We start from the raw sequence: 16,044 nt of genomic DNA on the forward strand, positions 1-16,044 counted from the left end.
AGGTAAAAAGCAATAGCAGGAAGCGGAATCTTTAGTCTGATAAAAAAAATCTTTCAAATCAGGTCAGGCTGTGATATTACTAATGTCCTCTGTGTCTGAAACACTTGACTTCTGTATAGCAAACAGTACTTTATTATCATTATTGTCATTATTATCTGCATTAGAAGTAGTGCTGTCTAATTCATCACTTGCCTCTTCGACTTTATCTTTGTTATCATGCTGTCCAATTACAAAGAAAGCTTTCACAAAGTTGGAATCATTGTCTATTGTTGTTCTAGCAATTCTTTGTGTGATGGCAAACTCTGAATAACTTTGAGAACTGATGCAAGAACATCAAATGTGTGGGAACCCTTCAGTCTTAACGCCAGACAAGCAGACTTCATCTCTAAAAGGCTCTATCAATCCAGTGGACAGTCACCCAAAGTGTAAAATTTTCCATGGTCAAAATTCTGTGAACATATTTGTCCACTAAAAATTGCGACCAGCTTCAGCTTCGTCTCTGCTTCAAAGTGACCCAATTCATCACTGTTCTCTTTGGATGGAGACCAGTAATAGCAAAATCCTGTTCTAGTTTTGCTGTTTCATTTGGTTTACTGAGAAATCATCATTTACATCTCACTTCCACTTTTACTTTTTCCTTTTAACTGCAAGTGTAACTGAGTAAAAGTAGTAAAACTTGGCAAAATTATTACTTCAGTAAAAGTAACAAATGTTACCCTGTAATTCTTTACAAGTAAAAGTAACAACATTTTAACTTAAGTACAATAATTAGTTACATTTACTTAGGGGGTCTTTTACTAAGCAACAGTAGCATTTTTTAGCTGGCGGTAAATGCCGAGATGACCATTATATTCCTATGGATACCTCAGCGTTTACCACCAGCTGATTTCTACTGCAAACTAAAAACGCTACCGAGGCTTTGTAAAAGACTCCCTTAGAAAGATATAGTGGAATTGGAAAAGGTGCAGCGAAGGGCGACAAAAATGATAGCGGGGATGGGACGACTTCCCTATGAAGAAAGACTAAGGAGGCTAGGGCTTTTCAGCTTGGAGAAGAGACGGCTGAGGGGAGACATGATAGAGGTATATAAAATAATGAGTGGAGTGGAACAGGTGGATGTGAAGTGTCTGTTCACACTTTCCAAAAATACTAGGACTAGGGGGCATGGGATGAAATTACAGTGTAGTAAATTTAAAACAAATTGGAGAAAATGTTTCTTCACCCAACGCATAATTAAACTCTGGAATTCGTTGCCGGAGAACGTGGTGAAGGCGGTTAGCTTAGCAGAGTTTAAAAAGGGGTTAGACGGTTTCCTAAAGGACTAGTCCATAAACCACTACTAAATGGACTTGGGAAAAATCCACAATTTCGGGAATAACATGTATAGAATGTTTGTACATTTGGGAAGCTGCCAGGTGCCCTTGACCTGGATTGGCCACTGTTGGGGACAGGATGCTGGGCTTGATGGGCCTTTGGTCTTTTCCCAGTGTGGCGTTACTTATGTACTTAGTTACTATATAACACTGTTAATGAGCATTGCTGCTTTGGGTCTGTGGGAAAAATGCTTTTAAGTCCCATTTTGCAAAGGATAATGAAGTAGGAACTGGGGTGTCCAGATCGGAATGTTCACAGTATTTTACATAAGTCTCTGTTGAGCACGAAATCTTTGTAAAATACCTATAAGGATGCTGGCAGCAATTTCAAGGACCTACATGTGCAGTAAAAGAAAAGCATCACTCGGATATTCCATGTATATTGCTGGTAATTATACATGAAAATACAGATTTTTCACTATTTCCAGTATATGAACTGGTGATTATACATATTGAAGCTTTATTTCAGACACTTATGTGGTCTAACCTACAAATTCCCAAAATGAAATTTTTACATTTTAAGTCTTAAAACGTTACGAGGAGGCTAAGCACAATTACCCTGTCAGTCACTTGTTTGAAGCCCTGCCAAAACGAGCATTTTGCAGAATTTTATGCACGCCTTGTGGAAGATGCAATAGCCGACATGGAAGTTTTTGGAACTAAATGTGTGTTTTTCCATTGTATCTATAGGGTGTAACATTCATCCCACAGTGGTCAGCTGTGGACAGAATTAACATAGTAGATGATGGCAGATAACTGTACAGTCCATCCAATCTGCCCAACAAGATAAATTCAAAGTATAAAGTATGATATGTATACTTGTCTTGATTTGCCCTTGACATTTTCAGGGCACAGGCTGTAGAAGTCTGCCCAGCACTGGCTTCCCTTCCCAATTATTGGTGTGCAATCTAATTACCGCTAAGCTTGTTTAGTTCCATGCCTTCTGTACAGGATTCCTTTGTGTTTAACCCAAGCATTTTTGAATTCCGTTACCATTTTAATCTTCAGCACTTCCCACGGGAGGGCATTCCAGGTATCTACCACCCTCTCCATGGAAAAGTACTAAAAAACATTATTTCTATCCCCCCTCCCCCCCCCCCCCCCCCCCAAAAAAAAAAAAAACCTCAGTTCATGTCCTTTAGTTTTACCACCTTCCCATCTCTGGAAAAGGTTTATTTGTAAATTAAAACTTTTCAAATATATGAACGTCTGTATCATATCACCCCTGTCTTTCCATTCCTCTAGGGTATCCATGTTCAGGTCCTCAAGTCTCTCATATGTCTTGCAACGCAAACCCCACACCATTTTGGTCTCTTTTCTCTGAAGTGCTTCAAGCCTTTTTATATCCTTAGCAAGATATGACCTCCAAAACTGAAAACAATACACCAAGTGGGGCCTCACCAACGACTTGTACAGGGGCATCAGCACCTCCTTTCTTCTGCTGGTTGTACCCCTCTCTATGCAGCCTAGCATCCTTCTGGCCTTAGTCACAGCCTTGTCGCATTGTTTTGACACCATCACCCCAAGGTCCCTCTCCTGAGCTGTGCTTATCAATCTCTCTCCTCCTATCTGGTACATCTCCTTTGGATTTTTGCACTCCGAGTGCATCACTCTGCACTTCTTGGCATTATATTTTAACTAAATGCAGAAATACAGGGGAATAAAGCATATAAATCATCTGTGCTCAAAACAATAAACAAACTGATCACGGAAATGAAATATAAATAAAGAATAAATTAAATAAATCATATATAATATAAATACAATATTAATGATAAATAACAAACGAGGAAGGAAAAGCGTTTACAAGAAATAAACTGATATCATGCACATGTTTATTTATAATAAAATCTAAACCCCCTCATACATATAAACCATATATTTGAAGCAGGGATGAAATCAGTTCTACTAGTTTCTCCACCCTAGGGTTCCCACTAGAAGACCCCTGGATATTGGATATCGAATGGTTATCTAGTAGAAAATGTATCAGTGATCCAATGATCCAGACAAACTTTGGAGCACTATAGCTGATGACCCATATACGTCTTCCAATTCAATACATTGAGGGGGTCTTTTACTAAGGCATGCTAAATGTTAGAGACGCCCATAGGAATGCATTGGCCTCTCTAACGTGTGGCATGCGCCCAATCTTAGTGCGCACTAAACGTTAGCGCGCCTTAGTAAAAGGGGGTCTGAATTGGGAGTCGTATACTTTGGGATTCACATTGAGCCTTTAAATACCTCAGCAGTTTCGGAAACCGAGGACGCTGGATTTGATTGAGCACTTTATGGCTGAGACCCCCACATGATTTTAAAATATTTAGGGCCCTGTTTACTAAGGTGTGTTAGCTTTTTTAACGCACCTACAATTAGCACACGCGCTAACCAGTGTTGTAGCTATGTGGGGCCACGGGGCCTGGGCCCCCATAGATTTGGCCCTGGACCCCCCTGCCGACGACCCTCTCGACCCCCCCTCCTGCCGCCAACCCTCCCCCACCATCGGCTACCTTTGCTGGCGGGGGACCCCAACCCTCACCAGCCGAGGTCCTCTTCTTCCGGTGCAAGGCTTCGTTCTGTTTCTGTGAGTCTGACATCCTGCAGGTACAACGTGCAGGACGTCAGACTCACAGAAACAGAACAAAGCCTTGCGCCGGAAGAAGAGGACCTCGGCTGGCGGGGGTTGCAGTCCCCTGCCAGCAAAGGTAAGTGGCAGGAGGGGGGTTGAGAGGGTCGTCGGCAGGGGGGGTCAAAGTTGGAGGGGGCGGTGGCGGGGGGGGGGCCTAAAATGTGCCCCCTCACCTCGGGCTCTGGACCCCCCTCCCGCCGAAGTCTGGCTACGCCCCTGGCACTGTGTAGGTGCCTATAAAGATATTGTAGGTGCATACACTGTTACCATGCATACATGGTTAACGCGCGTTAAAAACGCTCACACACTTATAACGCGGCTTAGTAAACAGGGCCCTTATGTTGTTCGTCATCAAGGAAGATAATTGAAAAGTTTATCTGAATGAGAATGGGTCATCACCTATTAGCATTCCAAAGTTTGTGTGGATCATTGATACAGTGGTGGAAATAAGTATTTGATCCCTTGCTGATTTTGTAAGTTTGCCCACTGACAAAGACATGAGCAGCCCATAATTGAAGGGTAGGTTATTAGTAACAGTGAGAGATAGCACATCACAAATTAAATCCGGAAAATCACATTGTGGAAAGTATATGAATTTATTTGCATTCTGCAGAGGGAAATAAGTATTTAATCCCTCTGGCAAACAAGACCTAATACTTGGTGGCAAAACCCTTGTTGGCAAGCACAGCGGTCAGACGTCTTCTGTAGTTGATGATGAGGTTTGCACACATGTCAGGAGGAATTTTGGTCCACTCCTCTTTGCAGATCATCTCTAAATCATTAAGAGTTCTGGGCTGTCGCTTGGCAACTCGCAGCTTCAGCTCCCTCCATAAGTTTTCAATGGGATTAAGGTCTGGTGACTGGCTAGGCCACTCCATGACCCTAATGTGCTTCTTCCTGAGCCACTCCTTTGTTGCCTTGGCTGTATGTTTTGGGTCATTGTCGTGCTGGAAGACCCAGCCACGACCCATTTTTAAGGCCCTGGTGGAGGGAAGGAGGTTGTCACTCAGAATTGTACGGTACATGGCCCCATCCATTCTCCCATTGATGCGGTGAAGTAGTCCTGTGCCCTTAGCAGAGAAACACCCCCAAAACATAACATTTCCACCTCCATGCTTGACAGTGGGGACGGTGTTCTTTGGGTCATAGGCAGCATTTCTCTTCGGCGAGTTGAGTTCATGCCAAAGAGCTCAATTTTTGTCTCATCTGACCACAGCACCTTCTCCCAATCACTCTCGGCATCATCCAGGTGTTCACTGGCAAACTTCAGACGGGCCGTCACATGTGCCTTCCGGAGCAGGGGGACCTTGCGGGCACTGCAGGATTGCAATCCGTTATGTCGTAATGTGTTACCAATGGTTTTCGTGGTGACAGTGGTCCCAGCTGCCTTGAGATCATTGACAAGTTCCCCCCTTGTAGTTGTAGGCTGATTTCTAACCTTCCTCATGATCAAGGATACCCCACGAGGTGAGATTTTGCGTGGAGCCCCAGATCTTTGTCGATTGACAGTCATTTTGTACTTCTTCCATTTTCTTACTATGGCACCAACAGTTGTCTCCTTCTCGCCCAGCGTCTTACTGATGGTTTTGTAGCCCATTCCAGCCTTGTGCAGGTGTATGATCTTGTCCCTGACATCCTTAGACAGCTCCTTGCTCTTGGCCATTTTGTAGAGGTTAGAGTCTGACTGATTCACTGAGTCTGTGGACAGGTGTCTTTCATACAGGTGACCATTGCCGACAGCTGTCTGTCATGCAGGTAACGAGTTGATTTGGAGCATCTACCTGGTCTGTAGGGGCCAGATCTCTTACTGGTTGGTGGGGGATCAAATACTTATTTCCCTCTGCAGAATGCAAATAAATTCATATACTTTCCACAATGTGATTTTCCGGATTTAATTTGTGATGTGCTATCTCTCACTGTTACCAATAACCTACCCTTCAATTATGGGCTGCTCATGTCTTTGTCAGTGGGCAAACTTACAAAATCAGCAAGGGATCAAATACTTATTTCCACCACTGTACATTTTCTACCAGATAACCATTTAATATTCAGTGCTGGGGCTTGCATACCTAAGCGGCCAAAATTAAGACAGCCCCCTTTACCATTCCTGACCTGCCCACATTTTGTTTTAGCCAGTCAGAGCCGATATTCAGCGGCACTGTCCAGATAAGTGTCACTGAATATTGGTGGTTTGGCGACCCCAGGTGATTTAAGTGGGCAGAAGCCTCTCCTGCCCACAAATCACTTTGAATATCAGCCCATATAATATTTTGACCCACATAAAACATGCTCCTTTTATATCTGTGCATTCTGGGCCTCTCCATATGCAATAGGAAGCATCCTAAAGCTGGCATTTATATGTGTCTGCAGCCTACATTTATTTATCTATTTGGAATTGGCTAATACCTTCTACAGTTATACTTCACGGCGAGTTACATTCAGGGACAGCAGGATTTCCCTTTCCCACAGTTGAAAATATGTAAAAAAAAAAAATTCAGTATGTCTAATTAGCTGATACACCAAAAAACAAGAGGGTCAAAGAGACAAATTCAATTCAAAATACAAACTCTTATCTGTTAAAATGATCCAGCAATTAGCTGATATGACACCACTTTGCAGAGGATTGTTAGCATAGGGGCCTTGGGCCATCTATCCCCCCTTCAGTCCGTTCAGAACGCTGCTTCACGGCTTATCTTCCGCCTGGACCGATATACTCATATCACCCCTCTCCTCAAGTCACTTCACTGGCTCCCGATCAGATACCGCATACAATTCAAGCTTCTCCTATTAACCTACAAATGCACCCGATCTGCAGCCCCTCCTTACCTCTCTTCCCTCATCTCCCCATGCGTTCCTACCCGTAACCTCCGCTCTCAAGACATATTCCTCCTTTCAGTACCCTTCTCCACCACCGCCAACTCCAGGCTCCGCCCTTTCTGCCTCGCCTCACCCCATGCCTGGAATAAACTCCCTGAGCCCATACGCCAAGCCCCCCCCCCCCATCTTCCCATCCCTGCCCATCTTCAAAGCCTTGCTCAAAGCCCACCTCTTCAATGTCGCCTTCGGCACCTAACCACCATACCCCTATTCAGGAAACCTAGACTGCCCAACTTGACATTTCACCCATTAGATTGTAAGCTCCTTTGAGCAGGGACTGTCCTTTTTTGTTAATTTGTACAGCGCTGCGTAACCCTAGTAGCGCTCTAGAAATGTTAAGTAGTAGTAGTAGTACATGCAGTTACATAGTAAGTGACAGCAGAAAAAGACCTATATGGTCCATCCAGTCTGCCCAACAAGATAAACATATGTACTACTGTCAGGCCTGTGTCACGAAAAGTGAGCCCTTGGGCCAAACAACGTCTGGCAGCCAGACAGTTCTGATCTTACCTGGAGAATCAGGGCTGAGACCTCCGAAGAAGGACCGGCTAGGATAGACAGAAGCAAAGTCCAGGCTCAATTAGAGGTTCAAAGGCAGGCGGCAGGCAATAGCAAAGTCCAGGTTCAATCAGAGGTTCAAAGGCAGGCGGTAGGCAATGGCAAAGTCCAGGTTCAATCAGAGAGTTAAAGGCAGGCGGCAGGCAAAAGCAAAGTCCAGGTTCAATCAGAGGTTCAAAGGCAGGCGGCAGGCAATAGCAAAGTCCAGGTTCAATCAGAGGTTCAAAGGCAGGCGGTAGGCAATGGCAAAGTCCAGGTTCAATCAGAGAGTTAAAGGCAGGCGGCAGGCAAAAGCAAAGTCCAGGTTCAATCAGAGGTTCAAAGGCAGGCGGCAGGCAATAGCAAAGTCCAGGTTCAATCAGAGGTTCAAAGGCAGGCGGTAGGCAATGGCAAAGTCCAGGTTCAATCAGAGGTTCAAAGGCAGGCGGTAGGCAATAGCAAAGTCCAGGTTCAATCAGAGAGTCAAAGGCAGGCGGCAGGCAAAAGCAAAGTCCAGGTTCAATCAGAGGTTCAAAGGCAGGCGGTAGGCAATGGCAAAGTCCAGGTTCAATCAGAGAGTCAAAGGCAGGCGGCAGGCAAAAGCAAAGTCCAGGTTCAAACAGAGGTTCAGAGGCAAACGGAGGGCAATCCAAAACACAGAACTCAGGGATCCGCAAGTAGAAGCCGAAGCAACGAATACTGCCAGCGACTGCCCTTAAATAGCCCCCTCCGTCTGGAGAACACTCAACAGCTGTTAGAAAGGAGGGGCACACAACCAGCCCCAGGGCTCCGGATAGGCTGGTCCCAGAGAGAAGGCGGAGTCCAGCCGCGACCAGCCAATCCGGACCCTGAAGGGGCGTTTCCTCTGCTCCCAGGTCCCGCACCCGGAAGGGATCTGCTAGTAAGAGAGCGCCGGCCATTTTGGCAGCGCCGGCGCTCTCCGGCCGCCACCGCGCTGAAGCGGCGAACCGGCATACCCCAGGAGGCGGGTACAACTCTCTGCCCACGCCGCCCATAGCCAGCGATAGCCCGCTCTCCCCTGCTCGCGGAGCGGGGCATCCCAGCGGGCAAGGCGGCGCAGGTAAGGGGCGCGACAGTACCCCCCCCGTAAGCCCCCCCTCTCCGTCTAGGTCCAGGCTTAGTAGGATAACGAGAGTGGAACTCGTGTAACAAATCAGGGGCAAGGATATTAGCCACTGGCTCCCAGGAGTTATCTTCAGGCCCAAAGTTCTTCCACGAGATCAAGTAAAACAATCGACCCCGCTGGAGTTTAGAGTCAAGTATCTCTTTTACCTCGAACTCTGGATCAGGATCAGAATCAGGAACCAGTAGCTTCTTTGGAGCAGGATGCCAGTGGGAAGTCCTAAAAGGTTTAAGCAGAGACACATGAAAAGCATTGTGAATGCGCAGATTACCAGGTAAGTGAAGGCGATAGGCCACCGTCCCCACTCTAGATGACACAGAAAATGGCCCGATGAAGCGAGGAGCAAACTTTAGGGAGGGAAGACGAAGTTTGAGGTACTTGGTGCTGAGCCATACTCTCTGTCCCGGCTGAAATACGGGAGCGGCACGGCGACGCTGATCAGCATAGTGCTTGTACCGAGCAGCCGCCCTCCCCAACTGCTGACGGACTGTCCTCCAAGTTGCATGAATGGTGGTGAGAGTGGACTGGAGTAGTGGAGGAGCTGTAGTCAAAGGAATCGGAGGTGGAAGACGTGGATGACGACCAAAAACAGTGAAGAAGGGTGACGTCCGTGAAGCAGAATGAAAACTATTGTTGTATGCAAATTCAGCCCAGGCCAGGAGATCAGTCCAATCATCTTGACGAGCATTGGTGAAGGCCCGAAGAAAGGCTTTAAGGGTCTGGTTCGTACGTTCTGCCATGCCGTTGGTCTGAGGATGATAAGCTGACGAGAAATGCGTGGTAACCCCAAAGGCAGAGCATAATGATCTCCAAAATTTAGAGGTGAATTGCGACCCTCTATCACTGATAATACGATGCGGCAGTCCATGTAGCCGAAAAATGTGCTGGATAAATTGGGAAGCCAGAGTCTTCGCGGATGGCAGGGACCGCATGGGAACGAAGTGAGCCATGCGAGAAAAACGATCCACCACCACCCAGATGATCGTGTTGCCCTTGGAACAGGGAAGATCAGTTATGAAGTCCATCGAGATCTCCTGCCAAGGTAGATGGGGTACAGGTAATGGTTGAAGAAGCCCCCACGGCTTGCCTGGCAAGGACTTGGTACGGGCACAGGTAGGACAGGTAGAGACAAACTGCCGAATCTCCTGGGCCATGCGGGGCCACCAAAAATAACGGGAAATAAGGTGATAGGTTTTACGGAACCCAAAATGTCCTGAAAATGCAGCAGAATGACCCCACTGAAGAACCTTGCGACGAGATCGAGCAGGAACAGTAGTCTTGAGACAGGCGGATGCCCCCACCATAGGAGAAAGGCAAGCAGGATCGAGCATGGGATAGAGCTCCTCAGGCTCCTCAGGAACGTCAAACGCTCGGGAGAGGGCATCTGCCTGAATATTCTTTTCTGCGGGACGAAACACCAAATGAAAAGAAAAACGAGCAAAAAATAGTGACCAACGGGCCTGCCGGGGATTCAAGCGTTTGGCATCTTGCAAATAAAGCAGGTTTTTGTGATCAGTGATGACTGTAATAGGATGCGCAGCACCCTCCAGTAGGTACCGCCACTCCTGAAAGGCGAGCTTTAGAGCCAGCAGCTCTCTGTCCCCGATGGTATAATTACGTTCTGCTGGCGAAAACTTCTTAGAAAAAAAAAAACAAGGATGTTTCTTACCAGAAGAAGTTGTCTGGGACAGCACCGCTCCCACCCCCAGAGCAGAGGCATCGACCTCCACGATGAAAGGCTTTGTGACATCAGGACTCCGGAGCACAGATGCAGACAAGAAAGCCGTCTTTAAGGCAGAAAAAGCCTCCAGGGCAGCAGGAGACCAATGCCGAACATCCGCCCCCTTCCGAGTAAGGGCTGTCAAAGGAGCGGTGAGGAGCGAATAATGGGGAATGAACTGTCTGTAGTAATTAGCAAAGCCAAGAAAACGTTGCAAGGCACGGAGACCCTGGGGCAGCGGCCAGTCCCGGATAGCCTGCAGTTTAGCAGGGTCCATTTGTAATCCAACAGCAGAGATAATATGTCCCAAAAAAGGAATAGTGGATTGATGAAATGCACACTTTTCCAACTTGGCAAACAGTCGATGATCCCGGAGTCGTTGAAGCACAGTGCGAACATGCCCGGGATGGTCCAGAGGTGAAGCAGAGAAGATCAGAATATCGTCCAAGTAAACAATGACTGAAGAATACAGAAGATCCCGGAAAATGAAGTTGATGAAGTCTTGAAATACAGCCGGAGCATTACACAGTCCAAAAGGCATGACCCGATACTCAAAATGGCCTTCGTGAGTATTAAAGGCAGTTTTCCAATCGTCCCCCTGACGGATACGAATCAAGTTGTAGGCCCCTCGCAGATCCAACTTAGTAAAAATGACAGCCCCCTGGAGTCGATCAAAAAGCTCCGGGATAAGCGGAAGGGGATAACGGTTCTTGACTGTGATGTTGTTAAGTCCTCGATAGTCAATGCAGGGCCGCAAGGACCCATCCTTTTTAGAGACAAAAAAAAACCCCGCCCCGGCAGGAGAAGAGGATGGACGGATAAATCCTTTACGAAGGTTGTCCCGAATGTAGTCCCGCATGGCAGCAGATTCCTCCCGGGACAAAGCATATAATCGCCCTCGAGGAGGCATCGTGCCGGGCAACAAATCAATGGGACAATCGAACGGGCGATGGGGCGGGAGGGAATCTGCCTCCCGGGCATCAAAAACATCAGAAAACTTCTCGTACTCCCTTGGAAGATGAGCATCACAGGGGTGGAGGACTCCAGGTAGCGCTGGCACATTAATAGGAAGAGGGTGCACTGGTGTCAGACAAGTTTCAAAACAATGACCACTCCATTGGCTGATCTCTCCCGAAGGCCAGTCTATGTAAGGCGCGTGCAGCCGCAGCCAGGGCATACCTAGAATTACAGGATGGATGGCCTGAGGTAAAATAAGAAATTGTATCTCCTCATGATGAAGAAGGCCCACCTGCATCTGAAGCGGGAGAGTGAGATGAGTAATAGGCTGAGGTAAAGCAGAGCCGTGTATGGAAGTGACTTGAAGAGCTGGTTTACAGGAAATAACCGGCCTTCCTAGGCCCTGAAGTAGCCTAGCATCAATAAAGTTGCCTCCTGCTCCTGAATCTAGCAAGGCTAGGGTGTTTATCCTGAATTCTTGCCAACGTAAGATAATAGGTACAGTCATTAAGTTATCCGGAAGGGTTCCTGAACGACCCAAAACCACCCCCTTCACAAGGCTAGGGTCTAAGCATTTCCCGGCTTGTTGGGACACCCTTTCACAAAATGGCCAGGTTTCCCGCAATACATACATAGTTTATTCTCCCTCCGGTGGGTTCGTTCCACAGCTGTCAATCAGTGCCTGCCAATCACCATAGGCACCTCCGGTGCCTCCACAGTCGGAACCACCGCCTCCTGGGGAGAGACAGTTCGTGGTCTTTGAGGGGAAAACCTGCGAGGCGGACGAGAGGCAACTTGTTCTCGTGCCCGTTCCTGGAAGCGGACATCAATCCGAGTACTTAGAGAAATTAGAGCGTCCAAGGTACTACGAACCTCCCGGCCGGCTAGCTCGTCCTTAATGCGCCCACTCAAGCCTTGCCAGAAAATGGCCGTAAGAGCCTCTTGATTCCATTTGAGTTCCGCTGCCAGAGTACGGAATCGAATAGCATAGGCTCCAACCGTACTGCTTCCTTGCTGGATCCGTAGTAGTTCTCCTGCCGCAGAGGAGGGACGCCCTGGAACATCGAAGACCATGCGAAACCGACGCAGGAATTCTCCAAGTTCCGAAAGGAGAGGATCCTGTTGCTCCCAGAGAGGTGAAGCCCATGCCAGGGCCGCACCGGAGAGTAATGAAATAATGTAGGTAATCTTTTGTTTGTCCGTAGGAAAAGAGGCAGGTTGCATGTCAAAGAGCATCTGACATTGGTTCAAGAATCCGCGACATGCGGAGGGTGTGCCGTCAAACCGGGGAGGTTCCGGCAAACGAAAGGCAGGCTGAGGTGGAGATGTCCTACTTGCCCCGGGAGCCGGTGCTCGCTGTGATGACATCTGGGAACACACATCTTGCAGTACTCCAGACAATCTGTTAAGCTGGGCCTGCTGCTGTTGGAGAGCTTGGGCCAAGTCGGTTAGATCAGGCTTATCTGGCGAGCTCATGGCTTCGGCTTTCTGTCAGGCCTGTGTCACGAAAAGTGAGCCCTTGGGCCAAACAACGTCTGGCAGCCAGACAGTTCTGATCTTACCTGGAGAATCAGGGCTGAGACCTCCGAAGAAGGACCGGCTAGGATAGACAGAAGCAAAGTCCAGGCTCAATCAGAGGTTCAAAGGCAGGCGGCAGGCAATAGCAAAGTCCAGGTTCAATCAGAGGTTCAAAGGCAGGCGGTAGGCAATGGCAAAGTCCAGGTTCAATCAGAGAGTTAAAGGCAGGCGGCAGGCAAAAGCAAAGTCCAGGTTCAATCAGAGGTTCAAAGGCAGGCGGCAGGCAATAGCAAAGTCCAGGTTCAATCAGAGGTTCAAAGGCAGGCGGTAGGCAATGGCAAAGTCCAGGTTCAATCAGAGAGTTAAAGGCAGGCGGCAGGCAAAAGCAAAGTCCAGGTTCAATCAGAGGTTCAAAGGCAGGCGGCAGGCAATAGCAAAGTCCAGGTTCAATCAGAGGTTCAAAGGCAGGCGGTAGGCAATGGCAAAGTCCAGGTTCAATCAGAGGTTCAAAGGCAGGCGGCAGGCAATAGCAAAGTCCAGGTTCAATCAGAGGTTCAAAGGCAGGCGGTAGGCAATGGCAAAGTCCAGGTTCAATCAGAGAGTCAAAGGCAGGCGGCAGGCAAAAGCAAAGTCCAGGTTCAATCAGAGGTTCAAAGGCAGGCGGTAGGCAATGGCAAAGTCCAGGTTCAATCAGAGAGTCAAAGGCAGGCGGCAGGCAAAAGCAAAGTCCAGGTTCAAACAGAGGTTCAGAGGCAAACGGAGGGCAATCCAAAACACAGAACTCAGGGATCCGCAAGTAGAAGCCGAAGCAACGAATACTGCCAGCGACTGCCCTTAAATAGCCCCCTCCGTTTGGAGAACACTCAACAGCTGTTAGAAAGGAGGGGCACACAACCAGCCCCAGGGCTCCGGATAGGCTGGTCCCAGAGAGAAGGCGGAGTCCAGCCGCGACCAGCCAATCCGGACCCTGAAGGGGCGTTTCCTCTGCTCCCAGGTCCCGCACCCGGAAGGGATCTGCTAGTAAGAGAGCGCCGGCCATTTTGGCAGCGCCGGCGCTCTCCGGCCGCCACCGCGCTGAAGCGGCGAACCGGCATACCCCAGGAGGCGGGTACAACTCTCTGCCCACGCCGCCCATAGCCAGCGATACCCCGCTCTCCCCTGCTCGCGGAGCGGGGCATCCCAGCGGGCAAGGCGGCGCAGGTAAGGGGCGCGACAACTACTTTATATGTATACCTGACCTTGATTTGTATCTGCCATTTTCAGGGTACAGTTATCACTGCTGTCCTATCCGAGGGACAGTGCTGGCACCAAATACATTCTCTGTTGGAATACTTGTCTCTTGTCTTTGACATGTCCTGCTGCCTCGCAGAACTTGACCTTGGATCAAACAATGAATCCCTGTTTCACAGACTAGACCTCCAGGGATTCTGATTAGGAATCCAGGATTCAGTGCTGCCTGTGTTGTTCACCTTCTGTCTGCTTTAGGACTTCTTTATTGGCATGGAAATGGTGGAAAGTTCTTTCCATGATCATTCTCTCTCTAAGGTGGGTCTGAGCACAAATTCCAGCTGCAGTCAGCCACTGTCCTTCAGGACTCCCTTGTAAGTAACCTCATTGCTCCCTCTGCCGGTTGCTTTGGATTCTTCAGTATTGTCAGGAAATTCCTTTCATTCTTGCTTCAGAGTATGATGAGCCAGTAGAAAATCTCAGACAGTGCAAATGTCTCATTGTATACAGTCATGTTTCTGCCATTTTATGTCCAATTAACATATAGTGGAGGTCATTTTAGAAGGGTTGATTTTTTTTTTTTTTGCACAAGTAAATAGTAACATAGAGGGGCATAATCGAACGTCGCCAGCCAAATAGATCGCTGGCGGTCTATGTTGGTGGCAGCGCTACAGCTGGTCGGAACCGTATTATCAAAAAAGATGGCCGGCCATCTTTTTTTTTTCGATAATACGGTTTAGCCTGGCCAAATGCCTTGGAGTTTGCCGGATTTGAGATGGCCGGGTTTGTTTTTCAGCGATAATGGAAAAAAATGCCGGCCATCTCCAACCTGGCGAAATCCAAGGCATTTGGTCGTGGGAGGAGCCAGCATTTGTAGCGCACTGGTCCCCCCTGACATGCCAGGACACCAGCTGGGCATACTAGGGGTTAGTGCGGTGGACTTCAGAAAAACCTCCCACATACACAGCTCCCTTACTTTGGGTGCTGAGCCCCCCAACCCTCCCCAAAACCCACTACCCAACACTACCAAAGCTCTTAGGGGTGAAGGGGGCAACTACATGTGGGTACAGTGGGATTTGGAGGGCTTCCATTACCAGCACAAGTGTTACAGGTAGGGGGGGATGGGCCTGGGTCCACCTGCCTTAAGTGCACTGCGGTACCCACTAAAAGTGCTCCAGGGACCTGCATACACGCAGGCCTGTAGGACTTGTTGCTGCTGTATAACCTTGGCACACCAGTTGACACCTGAAGACTAATCTCTTTGAAAAAGTCCTTTATTTGAATAAGCACATTTACTCACAGTTAACTGCAGATCAGCGGTTGTGCCCCACTGGCAAAGTCTCCCTGGTACTGAGATTAGCTGTAGGTCAGAGCTGGCAGAATGGTGTACAATGCCCTCTTTCAGCCACTTTCAAGGTAATAATGTTCTCTAACGTGGGTGACACATGAAAGGAATCTAAAACTGGCTTACAAAAATGGCCACTACCTCATGGATTACCGGAAACAAAACAGGGCACACTCTGAACCAGTTAGCAGGTGGGAAAAGCACCATGGGAGTAGAGCCCAGTACCCTACACCCACCACAATGCATTGCTGATGTGACTCTGCAGGGCACCTAACAGAAAAGGTGTCACACTCACCTGAGAGCCACATCGCAACCAGGGAAGGGCTGTCGGAGGATACAACACATTCTGCTGTCATGGAGGTGGGTACGGCATTTGAGGCTGGCAAAAAAGGTTTTTAGTTTTATTTTTTTAGTATGGGAGGGGGTTGGGGTGACCACTGGGGGAGTATGGGGAGGTCATCCCCTATTCCCTCCATTGGTCATTTGGGGCACCTTTTTGAGGCTTGGTCGTGAACATAAAAGGACCAAGTAAACCCGGCGATATACTGCTTATCACTGTTTTTGTTTTTCCATTATCGCCGAAAGCCGGCCATCTGGTAGCCACACCCATGCCCACCCATGTCCCGCCTTCGCTTCGCCGCCGACAGCCCCTTTGAACTTTGGCCAGTGACGCGACGGGAAAGCGGCGATGTTGGCAAAAAAGCGGCTTTCGATTATACC

Source organism: Microcaecilia unicolor, chromosome 11, assembly GCF_901765095.1.
Source record: "Microcaecilia unicolor chromosome 11, aMicUni1.1, whole genome shotgun sequence".
Taxonomy (NCBI): Eukaryota; Metazoa; Chordata; class Amphibia; order Gymnophiona; family Siphonopidae; genus Microcaecilia; species Microcaecilia unicolor.